Source organism: Arachis hypogaea, chromosome 13, assembly GCF_003086295.3.
Source record: "Arachis hypogaea cultivar Tifrunner chromosome 13, arahy.Tifrunner.gnm2.J5K5, whole genome shotgun sequence".
NCBI classification, from domain to species: Eukaryota; Viridiplantae; Streptophyta; class Magnoliopsida; order Fabales; family Fabaceae; genus Arachis; species Arachis hypogaea.
Window position 1 is genome coordinate 94,250,634 of NC_092048.1, and position 12,519 is coordinate 94,263,152.

Below are 12,519 nucleotides of genomic sequence, written 5' to 3' on the forward strand. Positions count from 1 at the left end.
TCGCCTGTTGATGAGTGGATAATTTATACGCTTTTTGGCATTGTTTTTAGTATGTTTTTAGTAGAATCTAGTTACTTTTAGGGATGTTTTCATTAGTTTTTATGTTAAATTCACATTTCTGGACTTTACTATGAGTTTGTGTGTTTTTCTGTGATTTCAGGTATTTTCTGGCTGAAATTGAGGGACTTGAGCAAAAATCAGATTCAGAGGTTGAAGAAGGACTGCTGATGCTGTTGGATTCTGACCTCCCTGCACTCAAAATGGATTTTCTGGAGCTACAGAACTCAAAATGGCGCGATTCCAATTGCGTTGGAAAGTAGACATCCAGGGATTTCCAGAAATATATAATAGTCCATACTTTGCCCAAGTTTAGACGATGTAAACTGGCGTTCAATACCAGTTCTCTGCCCAATTCTGGCGTCCAGCGCCAGAAACAAGTTGCAAAGTGGAGTTCAACGCCCAAACTGGCACAAAAGCTGTCGTTCAACTCCAAGAATGACCTCTCCACGTGTAGACTTCAAGCTCAGCCCAAGCACACACCAAGTGGGCCCCGGAAGTGGATTTATGCATCAATTACTTACTCATGTAAACCCTAGTGACTAGTTTATTATAAATAGAACTTTTTATCATTGTATTCGCAGTCTTGGTTACTCCGGTTCCCCTCTAGGGCCGAGACCAATGAACTCCATTATCACTTATGTATTTTCAAACGGTAGAGTTTCTACACTCTATAGATTAAGGTGTGGAGCTCTGCTGTTCTTCAAAGATTAATGCAAAGTACTACTATTTTCTATTCAATTCATCTTATTTCGCTTCTAAGATATTCATTCGCACTTCAACCTGAATGTGATGAACGTGACAATCATCATCATTCCCTATGAACGCGTGCCTGACAACCACTTCCGTTCTACATTAGATTGAATGAGTATCTCTTAGATCTCTTAATCAGAATCTTCGTGGTATAAGCTAGATTGATGGCGGCATTCATGAGAGTCCGGAAAGTCTAAACCTTGTCCGTGGTATTCCGAGTAGGACTCTGGGATTGAATGACTGTGATAAACTCCAAACTCGCGAGTGCTGGGCGTAGTGACAGACGCAAAAGGATAGTAAATTCTATTCTAGTATGATCGAGAACCTCCAAGATGATTAGCCATGCAGTAACAACGCATCGGACCATTTTCACAGAGAGGAATAAGATGCAACCAACGACAAGGGTGATGCCTCCAGACGATTAGCCGTGCTGTGACAGAGCATTTGGACCATTTTCCTGAGAGGATTGAAAGTAGCCATTGGCACCGGTGACATCCTTACATAAAGCCAGCCATAGAAAGGAGTAAGACTGATTGGATGAAGACAGCAGGAAAGTGGAGGTTCAGAGGAACGAATGCATCTCCATACGCTTATCTGAAATTCTCACCAATGATTTACATAAGTATTTCTATCCTTCTTTTATTACTAATTTTCGAAACTACATAACTATTTTATATCCGCCTGACTAAGATTTACAAGGTGACCATAGCTTGCTTCATACCAACAATCTCTGTGGTATTCGACCCTTACTCACGTAAGGTATTACTTCGACGACCCAGTGCACTTGTTGGTTAGTTATGCGAAGTTGTGAAGATATGTTTAGACCATGGTTCTGTGCATCCGTTTTTGGTGCCATTGCCAGGGAATCAATTTTGAACAATAATTCACAACCTGAGTAACAATTTCGCATACCAAGTTTTTGGCGCCGTTGCCGAGGATTGTTCGAGTTTGGACAACTGACGGTTCATCTTGTTGCTCAGATTAGGTAATTTTCTTTTTGTTTTCTTTTCAAAAAAATTTTCAAAAAAAAAAATCTTTCAAAAATTTTATGTTCTTCAAAATTTTTAAGAATGAATTCTAGTGTTTCATGAAGCATGTGAAGCCTGGCTGGCTGTAAAGCCATGTCTAAATTCTTTTGGACTGAGGCTTCCAAACCATCAGCATAGATGCAAGTTAATTTGATAAGTAATGAGCAGTATATTCTGATATCTTCTAAAGCTTGACTGGCTATTAAGCCATGTCTAACCCTCAGATTGGAGCTTTAGACTAAGATTGCAAGATTCCTGGAATTCATATTAAAAATTTTGGAATCCTTATTTTTCTTTTTCAAATAATTTTTGAAAAATCCAAAAAAATTCATAAAATCATAAAAATAAAAAATATCTTTGTGTTTCTTGTTTGAGTCTTGAGTCATGTTATAAGTTTGGTGTCAATTACATACTCATCTTGCATTTTTCGAAAATTTTCATGCATTCATAGTGTTCTTCATGATCTTCAAGTTGTTCTTGGTAAGTCTTCTTGTTTGATCTTTGCATTTGCATGTTTTGTGTCCTTTCTTGTTTTTCATATGCATTCTTGAATTCTTATTGCATGAGCATTAAAGATTTCTAAGTTTGGTGTCTTGCATGTTTTCTTTGCATTAAAAATTTTCAAAAATAAGTTCTTGATGTTCATCATGATCTTCAAAGTGTTCTTGGTGTTCATCTTGACATTCATAGCATTCTTGCATGCATTCATTGTTTTGATCCAAATTTTTCATGCATTGCATCATTTTCATTGTTTTTCTCTCTCATCATTAAAAAAATTCAAAAATAAAAAAAAATATCTTCCCCTTTTTCTCTCTCAAAATTTCGAAAATTAGATTTGACTTTTTTCAAAAATTTTTAAAATTCAACTGTTTCTTATGAGTCAAATCAAATTTTCAATTTAAAAATCTTATCTTTTTCAAAATCTTTTTCAAAAATCAAATCTTTTTCATTTTTTAGTTATTTTTGAAAATTTTAAAAATATTTTTTCAAAAATCTTTTTCTTATCTTTATCTCCTAATTTTCGAAAATAACATCATCAATTAATGTTTTGATTCAAAAATTTCAAGTTTGTTACTTGCTTGTTAAGAAAGATTCAAACTTTGAGTTCTAGAATCATATCTTGTGATTTCTTGTGAATCAAGTCATTAATTGTGATTTTAAAAATCAAATCTATTTCAAAACTAATTTCAATCATATCTTTTCAAAAATATCTTCTTATCTTATCTTTTTCAAAAATTTGATTTCAAAATATCTTTTCTAACTTCCTAACTTCTTATCTTTTCAAAATTTGTTTCAACTAACTAACTAACTTTTTTTTTGTTTCTTATCTTTTTCAAAACTACCTAACTAACTCTCTCTCTAATTTTTGAAAATATCTTCCCTCTTTTTCAAAAATTCTTTTTAATTAACTAATTATTTTAATTTTTGATTTTAATTTTCGAAAATTACTAACCTTTTTCAAAAACTATTTTCGAAAATCACTAACTCTTTTTCAAAAATAATTTTCGAAAATCCTTCTCCCTCATCTCCTTCTAATTATTTATTCATCTACTAACAATAAGGAACCTCTTTACTATGACATAGAGGATTCCTCTTCTTTTCTTGTTCTCTTCTCTTTCTTATAAGCAGGAACAAGGAAAAAGGCATTCTTGTTGAAGCTGATCCAGAACCTGAAAGGACTCTGAAGAGAAAACTAAGAGAAGCTAAATTACAACAATCCAGAGACAACCTTATTGAAAATTTCGAACAGGAAGAGGAGATGGCAGCCGAACCCAACAACAATAATGCAAGGAGGATGCTTGGTGACTTTACTGCACCTAAGTCCAATTTACATGGAAGAAGCATCTCCATTCCTGCCATTGGAGCAAACAACTTTGAGCTGAAACCTCAGCTAGTTTCTCTGATGCAGCAGAACTGCAAGTTTCATGGACTTCCATCTGAAGATCCTTTTCAGTTCTTAACTGAATTCTTACAGATCTGTGATACTGTTAAGACTAATGGAGTAGATCCTGAAGTCTACAGGCTCATACTTTTCCCTTTTGCTGTAAGAGACAGAGCTAGAGTGTGGTTGGACTCTCAACCCAAAGACAGCCTAAATTCTTGGGATAAGCTGGTCACGGCTTTCTTAGCCAAGTTCTTTCCTCCTCAAAAGCTGAGCAAGCTTAGAGTGGATGTTCAGACCTTCAGACAGAAGGAAGATGAATCCCTCTATGAAGCTTGGGAAAGATACAAGCAGCTGACCAAAAAGTGTCCTTCTAACATGCTTTTAGAATGGACCATCCTGGATATATTCTATGATGATCTGTCTGAGTTATCTAAGATGTCATTAGATACTTCTGTAGGTGGATCCATTCACCTAAAGAAAACGCCTGCAGAAGCTCAAGAACTCATTGACATGGTTGCTAATAACCAGTTCATGTACACTTCTGAGAGGAATCCTGTGAGTAATGGGACGCCTATGAAGAAGGGAGTTCTTGAAATTGATACTCTGAATGCCATATTGGCTCAGAACAAAATATTGACTCAGCAAGTCAATATGATTTCTCAGAGTCTGAACGGAATGCAAGCTGCATCCAACAGTACTCAAGAGGCATCTTCTGAGGAAGAAGCTTATGATCCTGAGAACCTTGCAATAGCAGAGTTAAAATACATGGGTGAACCATATGGAAACACCTACAATTCATCATGGAGAAATCACCCAAATCTCTCATGGAAGGATCAAAAGCCTCAACAAGGCTTTAATAATAGTGGAAGAAACAGGTTTAGCAATAGTAAACCTTTTCCATCATCTACTCAGCAACAGACAGAGAATTCTGAGCAGAATCCATCTAGCTTAGTAAACTTAGTCTCTGATCTATCTAAGGCCACTGTGAGTTTCATGAATGAAACAAGGTCCTCCATTAGAAATTTGGAGGCACAAGTGGGCTAGCTGAGAAAGAAGATCACTGAAATCCTTCCCAGTACTCTCCCAAATAATACAGAAGAAAATCCAAAGAGAGAGTGCAAGGCCATTGATATTACCAAAATGGCCGAACCCAAAGAGGGAGAGGAGGACGTGAATCCCAGTGAGGAAGACCTCCTGGGATGTCCAGTGATCAATAAGGAGTTTCCCTCTGAGGAACCAAAAGAATCTGAGGCTCATCTAGAGACTATAGAGATTCCATTGAACCTCCTTATGCCATTCATGCGCTCTGATGAGTATTCCTCTTCTGAAGAGAATGAGAATGTTACTAAAGAGCAAGCTGCCAAGTTCCTTGGTGCAATCATGAAGCTAAATGCCAAATTATTTGGTATTGAAACTTGGGAAGATGAACCTCCCTTGTTCACCAATGAACTAAGTGATCTGGATCAACTGACATTGCCTCAGAAGAAACAGGATCCTGGAAAGTTCATAATACCTTGTACCATAGGCACCATGATCTTTAAGGCTCTGTGTGACCTTGGTTCAGGGGTAAACCTCATGCCCCTCTCTATAATAGAGAAACTGGGAATCTATGGGGTGCAAGCTGCTAAAATCTCATTAGAGATGGCAGACAATTCAAGAAAACAGGTTTATGGACAAGTAGAGGACGTGTTAGTAAAGGTTGAAGGCCTTTACATCCCTGCTGATTTCATAGTCCTGGATACTGGAAAGGAAGAGGATGAATCCATCATCCTAGGAAGTCCTTTCCTAGCCACAGCAAGAGCTATGATTGATGTAGACAGAGGAGAATTGATCCTTCATTTAAATAAGGACAACCTTATGTTTACAACTCAAGGATCTCTCTCTGCATCCATGGAGAGGAAGCATAAAAAGCTTCTCTCAAAGTAGAGTCAACCAAAGCCCCCACAGTCAAACTCTAAGTTTGGTGTTGGGAGGCCACAACCAAACTCTAAGTTTGGTGTCAAACACCCATATCCAAACTCTAAGTTTGGTGTTGGAAGGTCTCAACAAAGCTCTGCACATCTGTGAGGCTCCATGAGAGTCCACTGTCAAGCTATTAACATTAAAGAAGTGCTTGTTGGGAGGCAACCTAATTTTTATTTAATTATATTTTTTATTAGTTATATGTCTTTATAGGTACATGATCATGTGGAGTCACAAAATAAATCAAAAAAATTGAAAACGGAATCAAAAATAGCAGAAGAAAAATCACACCCTGGAGGAAGACCTTACTGGCGTTTAAACGCCAGTAAGAAGCATGTTTTGGGCGTTCAACGCCAGAACAGAGCATGGTTCTGGCGCTGAACGCCAGAAATGGGCAGCATCTGGGCGTTTGAACGCCAGAAATGCACCCTGGAGAAGAGCTGGCGCTGAACGCCCAGAACAAGCATGGTTCTGGCGTTCAACGCCAGAAATAGGCTACAAATGGGCATTCAACGCCCAGAACAAGCATCAATCTGGCGCTGAACGCCCAGAGTTGTGTGCAAGGGCATTTTGCATGCCCAATTTGGTGCAAGGTTGTAAATCCTTGAACACCTCAGGACCTGTGGACCCCACAGGATCACATCAGGATCTGTGGACCCCACAGGATCCCCACCTACCTCTACTCACTTCTTCTCACCCCTCTTTCACACAATCCCATAAACACTGTTCCCCAAAACCCTTCACCAATCACCTCAATCTCTCTTCCCTATCACCACTTCACCACTCACATCCATCCACTCTTCCCCATAAACCTACCTCATAAACACCACCTACCTTCAAAATTCAAAATCAATTTCCCACCCAAACCCACCCTAAATGGCCGAACCTACCCCCCTCCCTTCCCTATATATAACCCTCCATTCTTCCTTATTTTCTCACAACACAACCTTCCTTTCTCTTCTTGGCCGAATCACACCTCCCCCCTCCTCTCCATATTTTCTTCTTTTTCTTCATCTATTCTTTCTTCTCTTGCTCGAGGGCGAGCAATATTCTAAGTTTGGTGTGGTAAAAGCATAAGCTTTTTGTTTTTCCATTACCATTGATGGCACCTAAGACCAGAGAATCCTCTAGAAAAGGAAAAGGGAAGACAAAAGCTTCCACCTCCGAGTTATGGGAGATGGAAAGATTCATCTCCAAAGCTCATCAAGACCACTTCTATGATGTTGTGGCCAAGAAGAAGGTGATCCCCGAGGTCCCTTTCAAACTCAAAATAAATGAGTATCCGGAGATCCGACATGAAATTCAAAGAAGAGGTTGGGAAGTTCTAACAAATCCCATCCAACAAGTCGGCATCCTAATGGTTCAAGAGTTCTATGCCAATGCATGGATCACCAAGAACCATGATCAAAGTAAGAACCCGGATCCAAGGAACTATGTTACAATGGTTCGGGGGAAATACTTGGATTTTAGTCCGGAAAATGTGAGGTTGGCATTTAACTTGCCTATGATGCAAGGAGATGAACGCCCCTACACTAGAAGGGTCAACTTTAATCAAAGGTTGGACCAAGTCCTCATGGACATATGTGTGGAAGGAGCTCAATGGAAGATTGACTCCAAAGGCAAGCCGGTTCAACTAAGAAGATTGGACCTCAAGCCTGTGGCTAGAGGATGGTTGGAGTTCATCTAACGCTCCATCATCCCCACTAGCAACCGATCTGAAGTTACTGTGGATCGGGCCATCATGATCCATAGCATCATGATTGGAGAAGAAGTAGAGGTTCATGAAGTCATCTCCCTTGAACTCTACAAAATAGCCGAAAAGTTCTCTCCTGGGGCAAGGCTAGCTTTTCCTTATCTTATTTGCCATCTATGTTACTCAGCTGGAGCTTTCATAGAAGGAGACATTCACATTGAGGAAGAGAAGCCCATCACTAAGAAAAAGATGGAGCAAGCAAGAGAGCCCATTCATGGAGCTCAAGAGGCGCAGGAAGCTCATCACCATGAGATCCCGGAGATGCCTCAAATGCATTTTCCTCCACAAAACTATTGGGAGCAAATCAATACCTCCTTAGGAGAATTAAGTTCCAACATGGGACAATTAAGGGTGGAACATCAAGAGCACTCCATCATCCTTCATGAAATAAGAGAAGATAAAAAAGTAATGAGGGAGGAGCAACAAAGACAAGGAAGAGACATAGAAGAGCTCAAGGACATCATTGGTTCCTCAAGAAGGAAACGCCACCATCACTAAGGTGGATTCATTCCTTGTTCTTATTTCTTCTGTTTTTTTTCGTTTTCTATGTTATGTGCTTATCTATGTTTGTGTCTTCATTACATGATCATTAGTAGTTAGTAACTTTGTCTTAAAGTTATGAATGTCCTATGAATTCATCACCTCTCTTAAATGAAAAATGCTTTAATTCAAAAGAACAAGAAGTACATGAGTTTTGAATTTATCCTTGAACTTAGTTTAATTATATTGATGTGGTGACAATGCTTCTTGTTTTCTGAATGAATGCTTGAACAGTGCATATGTCTTTTGAAGTTGTTGTTTAAGAATGTTAAATATGTTGGCTCTTGAAAGAATGATGACTAAGAGACATGTTATTTGATAATCTGAAAAATCATAAAAATGATTCTTGAAGCAAGAAAAAGCAGCAAAGAACAAAGCTTGCAGAAAAAAAAAAAAAAAGAGAAAAAGCAAGCAGAAAAAGCCAAAAGCTCTTAAAACCAAGAGGCAAGAGCAAAAAGCCAATAACCCTTAAAACCAAAAGGCAAGGGTAAATAAAAAGGATCCCAAGGCTTTGAGCATCAGTGGATAGGAGGGCCTAAAGGAATAAAATCCTGGCCTAAGCGGCTAAACCAAGCTGTCCCTAACCATGTGCTTGTGGCGTGTAGGTGTCAAGTGAAAACTTGAGACTGAGCGGTTAAAGTCAAGGTCCAAAGCAAAAAAAGAGTGTGCTTAAGAACTCTGGACACCTCTAATTGGGGACTTTAGCAAAGCTGAGTCACAATCTGAAAAGGTTCACCCAATTATGTGTCTGTGGCATTTATGTATCCGGTGGTAATACTGGAAAACAAAGTGCTTAGGGCCGCGGCCAAGACTCATAAAATAGCTGTGTTCAAGAATCATCATACTGAACTAGGAGAATCAATAACACTATCTGAACTCTGAGTTCCTATAGATGCCAATCATTCTGAACCTCAATGGATAAAGTGAGATGCCAAAACTATTCAAGAGGCAAAAAGCTATAAGTCCCGCTCATTTGATTGGAGCTATGTTTCATTGATAGTTTGGAATTTATAGTATATTCTCTTCTTTTTATCCTATTTGATTTTCAGTTGCTTGGGGACAAGCAACAATTTAAGTTTGGTGTTGTGATGAGCGGATAATTTATACGCTTTTTGGCATTGTTTTTAGTATGTTTTTAGTAGAATCTAGTTACTTTTAGGGATGTTTTCATTAGTTTTTATGTTAAATTCAAATTTCTGGACTTTACTATGAGTTTGTGTGTTTTTCTGTGATTTTAGGTATTTTCTGGCTGAAATTGAGGGACTTGAGCAAAAATCAGATTCAGAGGTTGAAGAAGGACTGCTGATGCTGTTGGATTCTGACCTCCCTGCACTCAAAATGGATTTTCTGGAGCTACAGAACTCAAAATGGCGCGCTTCCAATTGCGTTGGAAAGTAGACATCCAGGGCTTTCCAGAAATATATAATAGTCCATACTTTGCCCAAGTTTAGATGACGCAAACTGGCGTTCAATGCCAGTTCTCTGCCCAATTCTGGCGTCTAGCGCCAGAAACAAGTTGCAAAGTGGAGTTCAACGCCCAAACTGGCACAAAAGCTGGCGTTCAACTCCAAGAATGACCTCTCCACGTGTAGACTTCAAGCTCAGCCCAAGCACACACCAAGTGGGCCCCGGAAGTGGATTTATGCATCAATTACTTACTCCTGTAAACCCTAGTGACTAGTTTATTATAAATAGAACTTTTTATCATTGTATTCGCAGTCTTGGTTACTCCGGTTCCCCTCTGGGGCCGAGACCAATGAATTCCATTATCACTTATGTATTTTTAAACGGTAGAGTTTCTACACTCCATAGATTAAGGTGTGGAGCTCTGCTGTTCCTCAAAGATTAATGCAAAGTACTACTATTTTCTATTCAATTCATCTTATTTCGCTTCTAAGATATTCATTCGCACTTCAACCTGAATGTGATGAACGTGACAATCATCATCATTCCCTATGAACGCGTGCCTGACAACCACTTCCGTTCTACATTAGATTGAATGAGTATCTCTTAGATCTCTTAATCAGAATCTTCGTGGTATAAGCTAGATTGATGGCGGCATTCATGAGAGTCCGGAAAGTCTAAACCTTGTCCGTGGTATTCCGAGTAGGACTCTGGGATTGAATGACTGTGACGAACTCCAAACTCGCGAGTGCTGGGCATAGTGACAGACGCAAAAGGATAGTAAATTCTATTCCAGTATGATCGAGAACCTCCAAGATGATTAGCCATGCAGTGACAGCGCATCGGACCATTTTCACAGAGAGGAATAGGATGCAACCAACGACAAGGGTGATGCCTCCAGACGATTAGCCGTGCTGTGACAGAGCATTTGGACCATTTTTCCGAGAGGATTGAAAGTAGCCATTGGCACCGGTGACATCCTTACATAAAGCCAGCCATAGAAAGGAGTAAGACTGATTGGATGAAGACAGCAGGAAAGCGGAGGTTCAGAGGAACGAATGCATCTCCATACGCTTATCTGAAATTCTCACCAACGATTTACATAAGTATTTCTATCCTTATTTTATTACTAATTTTTGAAAACTACATAACTATTTTATATCCGCCTGACTGAGATTTACAAGGTGACCATAGCTTGCTTCATACCAATAATCTCCGTGGGATTCGACCCTTACTCACGTAAGGTATTACTTGGACGACCCAGTGTACTTGCTGGTTAGTTATGCGAAGTTGTAAAGATATGTTTAGACCATGGTTCTGTGCATCCGTTTTTGGTGCCATTGCCAAGGAATGAATTTGGAACAATAATTCACAACCTGAGTAACAATTTCGCATACCACCTGTCGTTGGGGATCAAAATCTTACTTTTTTGAGGGTCGAGCCATAACGGATTGATGTGGCGTAGCAGCGACTGGAATCGATCTGAATGAAGCTTCAAGCGTAGTTTTGGGGCTTCTCTTATAGTGAAGTCAGCAAGCTGGAAAGTAGCCGCCCCTCTTTGATTGTGCACAGCCCCTGCCACGAGACACCTAATCGACGACGCGCCTTCCTCTCATCTTTTTGATAATTCAACATCCAGTTCATAGAGAACTGCCTACTCCCACCTCGACTGATAAAGAGATCTAAGGCTTCTTTGAAGAAAGTAAAGCAGGAATAGATGGCCTGCCCCAGAGCTCAGTAAGCAAGTGCTACAAACCTTTGAAACTTTTGAAACTAGAGTAAAGGTACCCAGGGACAAAAAATGCTAGGTTGTGAGGAAGTGAATCGGTTCTTACCTAACAGTTCCTAGAATTGGACAAAAGGGTTTTGCACGTGAATCAGAAAAGGAAGAATAAGATCTTGTCGCAATTGAATCCGTAACTGCTACTATGGAGTCTGTAGTGGGAATAAGCGCCTAGAAGAGAGCTTTCGCTGGCTTTTTCTTACTATGCTATGAGGATAGATGTAGATAGAAGTCATCTCTTGGCTAGGAAATTAGCAGAGCAGCTTCCACTCCTCCTTTCGATAAGCTTCCCTTTTTGAGCACTGGACCTAGTTACCGCTCCATGGGAACATCTATAGATTCCGCTATCGGGAAAGTCAGGCATGGAATCACGCTAAGGTAAGGTTTCTAATCCTTCTAGAATAGGATCTACTCTATCTATTTGATTTTCCACTTCTGCCTGGCTGACTGAATAAAGAAATGGAACCATAGCTAAGATTGATCGATGAACCTTCTCTCTCCTTGATCTGTCTAGTTTTATTTTGACTAATTCGAATCTGTGGACTGAGTGAGTAGCTAACTCAAATATTCGATTTTAGGATATAGGAGTCTTCGCACCGAGAAAATCTTTTGTGAATCTCGTTATCTCCACGGTTAAGGGCTGAATCACACCTTGGGGAAGCGCTACGAAAGGGAGCTAGCTAAGGCAGCTACTTGAAGCTATACTCAAAGAAGGCCTACGCTTGACTTGTTCCTCCATTTGATAGTTCTGTTCTAGCTAGCGAGAGCACTACTTCAGGATAGCACTTGTTACAGGATTGACCTCACTTTGCCAAGTTTGAGGCTCTTCTTCTTTTGATTCTTTCTTCTTTCTGTTCGTTTACCTGAGCGAATTCTTTACTTGCTTTCTAGCACTTGGTCTGGCCTATTTGCTGTTAGAAGGGAAGCCTGAGCACAATAGCAGGTAAAGAGAGAGGGATTACTCGGCAGGGAAGATGGGAGAATATCCAAACCCGAATCACAGACAGGCACTCAACTCTATATACAAGAAAATAGTGAACTAAGGGGATCACAACGGCGAAGGGGGCCAATCGAGGAGACTGGAGGAGCTGGATGCAGTGATTCAGAAGTAGCGAATCGTCTTCTTTTAAGTTTTTCAGGGGAGTGGCTATCAAGCCCTTTATTCGGCTATTCAGAAAATTATGTATAGAAAGTTGACTTCTTTCTTTATTAAGGTCCTCTTCCACTGAGAAACTAAGGTCCACTGAGAGCGAAAGCAGTGTGCGCCCGCACACACGTTGTAGCACGCTCTGTTCGCAGCGCTTGCACCTTCCATGCGTGCGCACCCCAAAATATTTTCATTCTGTGCGTGCGC

At 39.8% G+C, this 12,519-nt stretch overlaps 1 non-coding gene across 1 annotated transcript; it reads right to left on the reverse strand.

The window, feature by feature from the left end:
• Positions 1-3,996: 3,996 nt before the first annotated feature.
• On the reverse strand, positions 3,997-4,104 carry LOC112739498 (small nucleolar RNA R71). Its single transcript, XR_003170434.1, has one exon. It is a non-coding gene; the product is annotated as a small nucleolar RNA R71 (small nucleolar RNA).
• Between the last annotated feature and the right edge of the window lie 8,415 nt (positions 4,105-12,519).